At 46.2% G+C, this 12,364-nt stretch overlaps 1 long non-coding RNA gene across 1 annotated transcript; it reads right to left on the reverse strand.

Annotated features, from left to right (window-relative positions):
• Positions 1-777: 777 nt before the first annotated feature.
• LOC123375541 lies at positions 778-11,537 on the reverse strand. The gene is made up of 4 exons (XR_006581505.1): positions 11,486-11,537; positions 6,142-6,271; positions 1,550-1,704; positions 778-1,116 (listed from the first exon to the last, which is right to left on the reverse strand). It is a non-coding gene; the product is annotated as an uncharacterized LOC123375541 (long non-coding RNA).
• Between the last annotated feature and the right edge of the window lie 827 nt (positions 11,538-12,364).

A 12,364-nucleotide genomic window follows, 5' to 3' on the forward strand; every position in this document is an offset into this window, starting at 1 on the left:
CTTTTAGCGTGGCTTAAACTTAGTTGGGAAAAACTCCTATTAAGTTCATTGGGAGTGAATCTAACTAAGGACTAGGTGTACAACAAAAGACATTCAGCTCAGCATATTGAGACATATACGGCGTATTCTTCAGGTTTGATGAGAATAAAATTAATTTACAGAAGAGTCTAAGGCAGAGAGACTGATTCTCCATTGCCTTGTATCATCACTTACACCAGAGCAGAGTGAGTGTAATGCTGTCATTTTGATTTGTAACTATTTACTGTCTTGGGGTTGGGGTTTTTGTTTTGTGTCTGTACAGCTCCCAGCACAATGTAGTGTCCCTTGGTGCTACTGCGATACAAATAATAATTTACGCTCGTTTTGCACTGGCAGAAATGTCTATGCAAGGACCAGGCAAATAAGGCCCATAATATGCTTTATAAGACAAGCACAGTGAGTGAGTAATTATTATTGATATCTAGATAATTAAGGCTGTACTGTACCTGGCAGCATGAATTGATGCATATTTGAAAGCCCCATTCCCAAGTAGCAGTTAAGTATTATTCCATTAACACTTTGCAGCTGTACTGGAGTGAAAACTGCAAAAAACGACTGGCTGGAGATAAGTGACATAGGCAGCTCCTGCTATTGCTATCCTGAAAACTACCCCCAGAATAAAAGTTAGGAGACTTTAAAGGAGTTCACATAGGTCCCCATGAAAAATGTGCATGCTGTCACCTCTCTCCCTCCCCCCAGCTGCCCCCACAGCCTCATGCTTCTCCCGAAGGCCCAGGCTTTGGGGTTTGGGAGGACTGATGCTGTCCAATTGACGAGGAGAGATTGGGTTGCACAGTGCCTCCTGTTAGGTTTGTGCCTCAAATCAACGACGCTCTTTGGAAGGCTGAGTCACTTTAAAATATGTCTGCTCCCACTTTGGCACAATGCTGATGCAGCACCACAGCGAAAGCCTCTGGAAGCAGCATCCGTGTGGGATTGGCTGTGTGTTTTAAAGAGGCGGCATGTTGGAGTTAGATAGCGGAGCTGTTGTGAGTGGACTGAACCTGATTCTGGGGTTCTGGGCAGCAGCCATGTTTCTTTCTTCCATGAATTCTGCCAGGTTCCAAAGCCTCATTTCTAAAAGAGAGAGACAGGGAGATTCTGAAGACTACCTCTGAGTGGGCGGGAGGCTGGATTATTTGCAGTGTGGAACAGAGAGAGAGATTTTAAAGTGTGGGCAGGTAACTTTTATTGAAATATAGTAACTCCGATATCTGCTCTATTAATCTGGGGTCACTGGGGATTGGCAACAATGAAGCTGAGCATAGAATTTGGCCCTTAGCATGTAGAGAACAGGATAAAGGGGGACAGTCAGGGCCAGATCCAGACCCCAGCGTGCCAAGTGTGCGCTTGGGGCGGCATGCCATGGGGGGCGCTCTGCCTGTCGCTGGGAGGGCGGCAGGCGGCTCCGGTGGACCTCCCGCAGGTCATTACTAGAGCCGCTCCTGGGGACAGTACCTTCCATTTGTTACATGTATTCCCTTTATAAACCCTGACACAAATCTCCCACCTTGTATTGTACTTTGTGCAGGCCATTTCTGTCAGGTGTGTGTGTTTCCAGGTGTAGCCTCTTGTACCACAAATGCAAATAATCACTTAAAACTAAATCCATAAGTCAAGGGACTCTTATGCTGTATTTACTCTCCTGGCATTTGCAGAAAGGACCTGAAAAATAACAAGGAGTGCAAATCACACAAAAATCATCTCCAAGATTAATTTCCTTCAGGGACAATATCTATCTAAAAACAAGGTAAGAGAAACAACACACTGCAAGGGGAAGTGGATTTAATTTTCAATGTTTTTTTTTTCCAAATGTCCATTCCCAAAACAGCTATTAAAGAAAGAAAGAGAGTGAGAGGGAAAACCCCCCTCCTTCCTACTTCTAGTTGTGTCCACGGAAGTCCCATCTCTAATCTCTCATGGGAGGCACTAAGAAGTAGCTTTTTGTGATGTTTAGAGATTTATAGAGTTGGAGACGGTGAAAGCATTTATTGCTAATGGGTAGCATCATTTGCATCAATTGTCTGTACTTTGAGAAGTTATATGGTGGGAACAACGTGATACCAACTCCCATTGCATTCCAGCAGAAACAATGATAAAGGCTGGTGAACCAAAAAGCTTTGGCAAATACATTTAATTTTTTTTGTTTTAATTTTCACAGTCCTTAACCACACATAATACTTGTGTAGTCTCAACAGTTACAGAGACGTTTACAATTTAAAATGGAACAGAATGTGTCAGTTCTTAGAACCTATGTTGCCTATTTCAGTCAATTATCTTTTTGTAGCTCTTACATGGCCCCTGGTCTCTGATCCTGGCAAATAAGTAAAGGGAAGTAGATTTTCAAATATATATTTGATTAATCTTTAAATATGACCTCACCAGGGTTCCAGGTGCTGAGTAGTTTAACAGTTTAACTCATAATTATGGGTAATTTTTAACCCTGTGCCTACATTCCCTATTGCATCTGGCTTGGCATCACAGACACTGTAAAATGGATACATGCCGTGTACAGGACATATCATGCTTCCCTAGGTCTCTGGCAGATGAGCATATAGGAAACTTCATGCTAACCCACAGAGGCCCTGAGTGAGCGTGTTTGGGAATTTGATTACCAATATAGAATTGCTTTTCCTGCTAACTAACTCCGCATTATCTGCATCAAATAGAGCCTGATCCAAAGCCCACTAACGTCAGCGGAAAGATTGTCATTGATTTCAGTGATCGTTGAATCAGGCCATGTGGCAAAACACATCACTTTAAAAGAGGTTCAGTTCACTTTTAAGCCCAATTTTTCACTTACTTTATTTCCTGTGGATAGTCAGTTACTCGATTCAATGGCTGGGAACCCAGCAGAAGAACAGGGCAGCTAGTCACTGCATTCGGCAGGTTCACAATACCTAGGGTTGCCAACTTTCTCATCGCACAAACCCAAACACCCTTGCCCCGCCTCTTTGCCCCACCTCTTCCCCAAGACCCCTGCCCTGCCCCGCCCCTTCTCCGAGACCCCAACCCCTCACTCCATCCCCACTCCCTCCGTCATTCACTCTCCCACACCCTCATTCATTTTCATGAGGCTGGTGCAGGGGGTTGGGGTGCAGGAGGTGGGGTGAAGGCTCTGGCTGGGGGTGCAGGCTCTGGGGTGAGGCTGAGGATGAGGGGTTTGGAGTGCAGGAGGGGCCTCAGGCCTGGGGAAGGGGGTTGAGGACGGGAGGGGGCTCAGGTCTGGGGCAGGAGCTTGGGGTGCAGGATGACGTGTGGGGTGCGGGCTCTATGAGGGAGTTTGGGTGAGGGAGGGGACTCCGGGCTGGGGTAGGAGGTTGGGGTGCAGGAGTGGGTGCGGGGTGCGGGCTCTGGGAGGGAGTTTGGGTATGGGGGGGCTCAGGGCTGGGGTAGGGGGTGGGGTGCAGGAGGGGGTGAGCCGTGTGGACTCCTGCCAGCCAATGCTTACCTTGGGCAGCTCCCAGGAGCGACTTGCATATCCAGGTCCTAGGCTCGGGGTGGCCAGGCAGCTTTGCACAGTGCCCCTGCCTGCAGGCACACCCCCCGTAGCTCCGATTGGTCACGGTTCCCAGCCAATGGGAGCGGCAGAGTCAGTGCTTGGGGTGGGGGCAGCATGCAGAGACCCCCTGGCTGCCCCTGCGCCTAGGAGCCAGAGGGCTGTGCCAATCGTTTCCAGGAGCTGCATGGAGCCATGGCAGGTAGGGAGCCTGCCTTAGCTCCACTGCACCAGCGATTGGGCTTTTAGTGGCCTATTAAAATCTCCCGGATTGCTTTCAATGGCCACCAAGAGATTGATTCCAATTCCGGGAGACTCCCGGCCAACCCTAATAATACCTTGCTGGGCACTTTAGGACTTTACATACAATTGTTTATTAGGTGTCTACAAGAGAGATTCACCGAAGTCCTTAGACCATCCAGTGCTTTTAGCATTACTTAATTGAAGCAATACTAGTCTGTACGACTGTACTGTAAGTGTACAAGACATGGACCTGATTCACCTATAGCCTGCAGGGGATTAAACCCGTGAAGCATCAACAGCGCTTCTCCAGTTTTACCGAGAGGAGAATCAGGCACAAGGAATGTCTACTTTATCTGAGGTCGGAGATCATGTTTAAACTTGCTGATAGGGATGGATTCAGGTCCAGTAAATCAGCGCACTGCTGTGTTTGCCTGAGGAAATGAGGGTGTGCGGTGGGGAAGTGCTACACAGTAAATTTAATTATAAAAGTAGCTATGTGATAAAAGGCAGCATCCTAATGGTGTTGCAGCCGGTGCTCATTTCCCTGTGAAAGGCCAGAGAGGTATGGATGGCCGGCATTTCTAATTCTGTTAAGTGTTAAAATCAATGTCTGATGGGCTCCCTTAGAGCCAGCCAATGGGAAAGTGCATGCTAAGGTGCCAATTTAAAATGGGAGGCAGGGGGTGGGGGACGGGCTTACCAGAATGAGGGAGTGAGACGGCTCTTGAAATTTAATTTGCTTAATAGGGTTTTAAAAGCGTTATTTAAAAATAATGGCATCACGGGGCCATTTCCAGCCTCCTCCTCAAATCGACGCGGAGCCCGTTCTCAGCTTTCCACGCACAAGCGACGCAAGTAAGGAAAGACCCTGTTCCTGCAACTCTGGAAAGCACCCAAACGAATTATGCTTCCTTATTGAAAGCAAATGAAGAAAAAAGAGGATCTGTCAAGGAGCGGGAGCTGCGTAATTGGATTAAAAGCTACGTGCATGTACAGTACGGGGACCAGAGGAGCCCCACCGCCCTCTGGCTCCTGCAGCGACGGCAGGCCGAATGCAAGAACCTCATGGGGGGTGGGGAAGTGAGAGCTGGAGTCATCTAGTGCAACGTGATTAGCCATCCCAAGCCTGGGGATTTAGCCAGCAGTGGGGTCCGTGAAGGGATTGCAGGCTCCTTGCAGTGGCTGGAGAGTTGGTGCTGGTAAGAGTGGCTGGCAGTGCTTATTAAAGGCAGTGTCTCTCCTCTGGCACTGAATGCAAATTACGGAGCAATGTATGTGTTTATGGTTCATTAGTAGTCAAGTGGTTTGTCTAAAATACATTTCACATTTTCTCTAAAGGGACAGCCTGTAGATTCAATCCTGAGATTCCTTATGCATTTCAAATGCCTTATTCCAGCCCAGGCCTTTTATCCACTTGCTGTTATTTAAAAGAAGTTCTGGGTTCAGATTCCTTGTCATCCCTCCCACATGGAAGTAAAGACTTTCTGGGGAAAGGTGCAATTGCATTGTACAGTTAAACTGAGAAGGAGAAACCTAAAAAATCCTGATCAAGGTCTGGATGAAGAGGCTCCTCCCACCTTTGAGGAACTATCACAAAGCCACAGCTCGAGTTGAGCCGGAAGCGTGATGCAGAAGCCCAAACTGTTCCTGAGCTTCCAGCCTCCATGGGCAGAATTTTCAGATCAGTTTGGCACCCGTAACTGGGGCCAGATTTTCCGAAGCGCTCAGCACGTTGGGTGCACGTTTGGAGCTGAGCTCTTAAGAAAATCTGGCTCCCGTCAAGGGTGCTGAGTTCTTGAAACTCAGGCGCTGAGCTTCTTTTGAAAACATAGTCCATGATGAGCCAACCCTGGATCTGAACTGAGCCCTGACCTCTGAGGGTATCTGGATCTAGCTGCTTGTGGCCCTATGGGTCTAATCCTGAAACCTGCTATACTTCAAACTCCCACTGGAGCCAAGGAGTTTGCGAGGTGCTGAGAATACGAGACCAGGCTCTTGGTTGGAGGAGAGAGAAGCCAAGGCAGTTTGGGGACAAAGCGGAGGAGGGGTCCTCAGTTTGAATACGAAGAAGTCTTTGGAGTCACACCAGCAACAGATTGTGCCATCTCTTTATCCCGTGACCCACGTGTGAATGCCCTCTTTGTCTGCCTTGTCCAGCCTGCAGTGGGGGTTCTCCCTCCTCGGCCACACACACTCATTGATAATATACATGTGCTAAACAGGATTAACTCTCCAGAGTTTGTGGGAGCTGCTTCTTTCCCTTCCCTGTCCCTCCTCTCACCCCTCCGCACGCCCCTTGATCACCCCCCAGCACCTTCTGGAGCCCAACAGAGGCCTGGTGCGGAGTCTAGCTTCCTCACCGCAGGGCAGCTGGTCATGTGAGCCGGGTTGCAAAGAAGGCTGTCAAGCTCATTGCTCAGGCAGAATAGGCGGTCGGCTGCTCCTCAGCTTTCCCTTTGATCCGAGGGGATAATCCCTGCCAGGAGGCGGCTGAGTCAAAATAGAAAAGGAGAGTAGTGAGCCCTGGGCCCTCCCATGGTACTGAAACAGCCCAAACTGAAAATCCGGGGATCTGGGGGAGATTCCACACAGTGCATGTCACCCTCTGAACCACCCAATTCCTTCCAGTGGCTTTTGGGGGGTTGCTAGGATGGGCCTCTTCTGAAGGGGAAAATACAGCAACAAAGAGCCAAGTGATAAATAGGCACCACGACTCCCCCTTCTGACCTCAAGGGGTTGAGTCACATTGGGACTGGGGAAACCCGTGGTCTGTCCCTTCCACCCGGTGCTCCTCCATGGATCTGGGAAGGCGGAGTCAGCTATTTTTGACTACAGGGACAAAGTGAACTTCTTTGCCCATCGCTCTCTGCCTGGGGTGGATGTGGGATGTCGGTGATACAGCACCCAGCAAACAGGACAGCACAGCAGAGCATTAATTGCATAGAGTCATCTGTAGTCTTTGTGCGGTAACAGATGGGTTCCCCCCTCCCCTTGTATCTCATTTACCAATTTGCTGTATGGACTGCACAAAAGCAGGACATGGCGTGAATGAATGCATGGAAAAGCAGGATGAGAAATCCCAGGCAATTTTTCTTTTCTTTTTAAAGTGGAAGCTCAGTCATGTGGCATAGAGCACATAACATGCGGGCTGAGGAGCTCAACCCCAGACTGGTAATCAACACATCCTGATTTTAACCCTGATTTCTGCCTACAGCCTTGGGAAAGTTCCGACATCTCCACCTGGGATTTCCTTATTTAGTGGTGTGACAGTTTAAATAGCTACTGGGCCAAAGTCTGCACTCCTAAAATGCACAGGTCATCCTACTGAGACCACTGCAACTTTTCATGGGAGGAAGATCAGCTCCTTAAACATCAATGCTAAGGGCTATTATTATTTTGAGTCATGCATATCACAAGCAGTAGCGAGCAGCAAGGGTCTCCTTAATAATCAGCTGGTGCCTGGTGGGAAAACTGAATAATTACCCATTTAGAAAGAATTCCCTTCCCTATGCATTGTGTATTTTATATATTTCTCTTTCCTCCTTTATTGGTCTTATTCCTTGATAATTGAACTCTCGCGAAGATGGGATCTTAGTTTCTTACATTACCAGGTCTGTCTTCCCGAGCTAAAGGAAGTTAAAATGAATATTTTTCAAATGCATTAATTAATCCTCTGTTTGCAGCACAAGGGGAACACTGTGAGATGTCTATTTGGAAGGTCAGTTTAAGATCCAGCTCCCATTTCACTACTGAGTGAAATCCTAGCCCCACTGAAGTCAACAGCTTTGCCATTGACTTCAGCAGAGTTCAGATTTTGCCCACTGACTCCAATAGCTGTTGGATTGTGCCTAAATTGGGCAGCTCCTTCAATTCACAAAACAGGAGTCTTCCAATGGACTTTTAAGAAGTAAAGATGCTATTTATGTACAAAGGTTACAGCTAATATGAGTCAGCTTAACTTGACAGGATATGATGGTCCCTGAAACTTTTTTTTTTTTAAGTACAAAACCATTTTGGCCAGGCCTGCATTCGCTTTCATTTTGGCAAACAAATTTTCCAGGAATTAGAAGCAGAGCTGGAAGTAAGCAAGCTCAGTTGTTTCTCTCATTGTCCAGTTGATGAGTGTTTGAGATCTTGATGTATGGGGTATGAATTATTTCCTTTCAAACAGAAAACACAATTCCAGCATATCTATATTTTGGTGTAAAACTTGACATTGTTCTAGCATTGTGCCCAAAAAGGGTGAATAGTTGTTTTGGTTTTGGGGGTGGGTTTTTTTACTTTCCAAATAGGCCCAGAACAAAATTGCGGAGGTTTGCCAGGCAACCTGATTCACTGATGTTTGCATAGGTCTGATGTTCAGGGCTTGAATCAAATACTGTCTCCGTGGTCTGTAACACCATTGCCCCAGTGTGAAGGAGGAAATGATACAGAGCCAGAATAAGGAGAAAAAGAAAATATAAACCACTGAAAAGAAAAAAAGGGCTTCTTCACTTTGCTGTGGATTTCTTTTGCTCATTCTGTTGAATCCCCTCTGCTGAAACCTTGGTGTGGTCACTTTTTTAAAGGTTTGGCATTTGGGCCCCCATGAACAAACTAAAAGTGGGCGTCCTTACTCAAATTATCTGAACCTTTTTGATCTGCAAATCTGGGCTTAAAAGTTCCAAGAAGCCAGGTTTTCTTGCAAGCTTTTCTTTGTGTCTTGCTTGCAGCTGAGCTGGGAGTACTGTAATAAGAGCTAGTCTCATGGTATTTTGGTATCTTCCTTCCCAGCTGGAAGCAGGATGTGCAGGGGTATCATAAGAAAAAGAAAAAATAATGATCCTAAGTCAACTGACTACTTCAGAATCTTGATTAAGTCTTTGTTTCAAATTCAGTTGTTGAAACAGGCGAAGGTCCAGGGACTTTCCTTTTTTTTTTAACTCCAAACCATTTTCCCATCCTTATGTTAAACTCAGACAAGCGGCCCATGCTGAGTCCCGCAGATGGATTAGCAATCAAACATGCAGCTGTCCACATCTTGCACTCAAATATTTTAGGTAGCTGGGCTGTTAGGAGCCAATCTGATTTGCATTGTTTGGGCAGGGGAATGTGGGAATGTGGAGACGCAACAAGGAAGGAGACTCATCCACAGATGTTTTACAGGAAGGAAGTGAATCTGTTGCTCATGCCAGCCAATTTATTGGAACTTCAAGGTGGGGTTAAGTTCCAGTGGAATTTCTGGAGAAGGTTTGGGCCAGTCCTGATTCTAACTGAACTAATTTTCACATCCCCATTTCTAGAGCCTTCCTCTCATAGACTCATAGACTCATAGATGCAAGGTCAGAAGGGACCATTATGATCATCCAGTCTGACCTCCTGCACAATGCAGGGCACAGAATCTCACCCACCCACTCCTGTTACAAACTCCTAACCTATGTCTGAGTTACTGAAGTCCTCAAATCGTGGTTTAAAGACCTCAAGGTGCAGAGAATCCTCCAGCAAGTGACCCATGCCCCACGCTGCAGAGGAAGGCAAAAAACCTCCAGGGTCTCTGCCAATCTGCCCTGGAGGAAAATTCCTTCCCAACCCCAAATACGGCGATCAGTTAAAGCCTGAGCATGTGGGCAAGACTCACCAGCCAGCACCCAGGAAAGAATTCTCTGTAGTAACTCAGATTCCACCCCATCTAACATCCCATCACAAACCATTAGGCATATTTACCTGCTAATAATCAAAGATCAATTAATTGCCAAAATTAGGCTATCCCATCATACCATCCCCTCCATAAACTTATCAAGCTTAGTCTTGAAGCCAGATATGTCTTTTTCCCCCACTACTCCCCTTGGAAGGCTGTTCCAGAACTTCACTCCTCTAATGGTTAGAAACCTTCATCTAATTTCAAGTCTAAACTTCCTAGTGTCCAGTTTATATCTCATTTCAGTTGAGTCTATTCCAATCACTTGATTGAAAGGAAGAGTTGAACTGGTTTCACACATAATCAGTAGGGTGCATATCACAGCTTGCCCAGCATAAGGAAGTATCTATAATGCCAACAACCACGTTATCTTTATCATCATGGCTCTTCCTTGGATTCTTTCTCATTATTTCTTTCAGAATTTGGATTTCCTGATTAGTAAGGATCTGGTTCTGAAAGCATCTTTCCACAGAATTCCCATGTACTATACTCAAGCCCCTAAGTGACTGCTTTCTACATAGCCTGTGATTGCATACTCCAGTAGTGCCCGCTTTGTGACATCTCTAGTTATCAAATGGAACAATTTGTTGCATTCAGTGGCAAAACCCCACATCAAAGGGGCAGAGGTACAAGTGTCCAGGATATCACACTGAAACCAGGTAGGACATGTGGGCTTGTTACAAAGACAAACCTCACCCCAGCATCGCTGAAAGGATTGTGAATGAAACTTGGCCAGTGTGTGGGTTTTGAATGGAAACCATGCCAAGCCTACGGTATACCTGGTATGCCTGCCAGAGGGAGAAGATACCCCAAGGTTCCCTGGCAGAGTTTCTCTGGCACAGTCCCCATGGTAAGTGCCTGGTGGGCTGAAATTCAGGTGGCCTCCAATCCCCTCACTTCAGGTGTCCAGGATGTGAAGGGAGGGAACATCCCTCCAGGTGCAGACTGGAGCTACGTGGGTATATCCTGTGAGGAAGCCTGCTGGCTCCAATGCGCCTCACCTCAGTAGAATTGTTCTACCAGAAGCTGTGTTGCCATTCACTGTCTCCCCAGCAGCTGTGAGTTGGGAGAACCAGCACAATTATCTCCTACCTGGGTTTCCACACTGATGGCCAGCCCCTAACTGCCAGGCTTAGAGAAGGGGGGTGAGCCAATCAAACAGTGACCATGAGGCGCTGTGGGATTGAGGTCACAAGGCTGACTTTGGGTGGGGAAAGGCCAAGAATCCTAAATATGCACCGAGTGCAAACTTCTCATTGGCAAACTGCTCACATACATCTAGACCTGCAACTTGGTCCACATGCTTTTCATGTAGGGTAGACACGATGCTTATGGAAAGATGTTCCATGCCTGTATTAAATATGCCAATTTTTAAAATCTGTTTAAAGTAAAAGTCTTTCATAGCAAACTAATGGATATGCAGCAGGGTAATGCAAACCAGCCAATGTGCTGTTTGCACTTGGAAAGTCTTTGAAACAGGCGTGCGCAAGATCTGCCTTGGCAAGGGGAAAATCTTGGATCCTCACAGCCAACAGTGCTGGCATCCGGAGATGATCATTGGCAGCAATGCCACAGAGAGATTTCTTACTCCATTGTTGCGGTTCATTATTAAATTACGTAATTTTCATTTTTTCCATCCTTAAGCCTACCACTTAAAATGGTTTGTCCCATGCAATCAAATATGATCCTTGAGTTTCATTTTTTAAAAAGCAACAGTAAAGTTCACTAGAATGGAAAAAAGGAAGAAAATAAAGGGGGATGTGTAGTATTTCACTTAAATGTATCTGTAGACTCCAACAGAGAGGCCCACTGCAATCATGCTGAGTAAAATAAATCCCATACCTTCAAAGCTGTTCCTTTGGGTTTTATTTTTTCTACGTGTTTTGTGCATGGCAAGTTAATGCTCTTGATAGAACTGGGTACTGAACTCCTATATCTACTCACAGAAGAGGCACAGCCCAGACAGTGGTGCTACAAGCTAGCGCAGAAATAGGCTTTTTGTCTCAGAGAAGGATCAGAAAAGTTACCTCAGTGCCCTCTCTTGTTGCTGGCTCCCTGATGAGAATAAGTGTCAGTTAGTGGCAACTGTGATATGGAACCGTCAACTGGAAATTTACCAAACTCACTTCATATTGGCCAGTAAACTGCCATCAGAGGGTAAAAATATTTGAACTTTAATGACCAGGGCTGAAACTGGCAAACTAGAAGTAAATTTTTCTAAAGCTGTCACTACTCCCCTGACGTATCAGGTTCCAAATGTGTTTCTAGAATATAGTTTCTTTGCTAGTGCCTTCTATATCACAGATATAAATGGGCCGGGGTGATTGTTTCAACATTGTTGTCCCTGAAATTGGTTACAACAGGGGGGAGGGATAGCTCAGTGGTTTGAGCATTGGCCTGCTAAACCCAGGGTTGTGAGCTCAATCATTGAGGAAGGCCACTTAGGGATCTGGGAAAAAAATTGGTCCTGCTAGTGAAGGCAGGGGCTGGACTCGATGACCTTTCAAGGTCCCTTCCAGTTCTAGGAGATTGGTATATCTCCAATTATAAAAAAAATATATAAAACAGGATTCCAATTCATCAAACAGATACCTGGTAATTTAGGATACATCTCACCAGAATCTAGAAAACAGACCTTTGAATTCTTGAATCCAACTCCGAATCAAAAGCCCAGAGATATGTTTTAATCTGGGGATCTGAATCCATCACCCTGTCTTTTGTCCCCCACTACCACTGAAATGTGTGATGGGTTTCCAGTCCAGGCCATTTTCTAGTTCTGGCAAAAATGTTCTGTATATTGGGGAATGCTAGGAATTGTGTGATAGAATCATAGTACTGGCAGGGACCTCGAGAGGTCATCTAGTCCAGTCCCCTGCACATATGGCAGGACTAAGTATTACCTAGAC

The sequence above is a fragment of the Mauremys mutica genome, chromosome 8, assembly GCF_020497125.1.
Source record: "Mauremys mutica isolate MM-2020 ecotype Southern chromosome 8, ASM2049712v1, whole genome shotgun sequence".
NCBI lineage: Eukaryota > Metazoa > Chordata > Testudines > Geoemydidae > Mauremys > Mauremys mutica.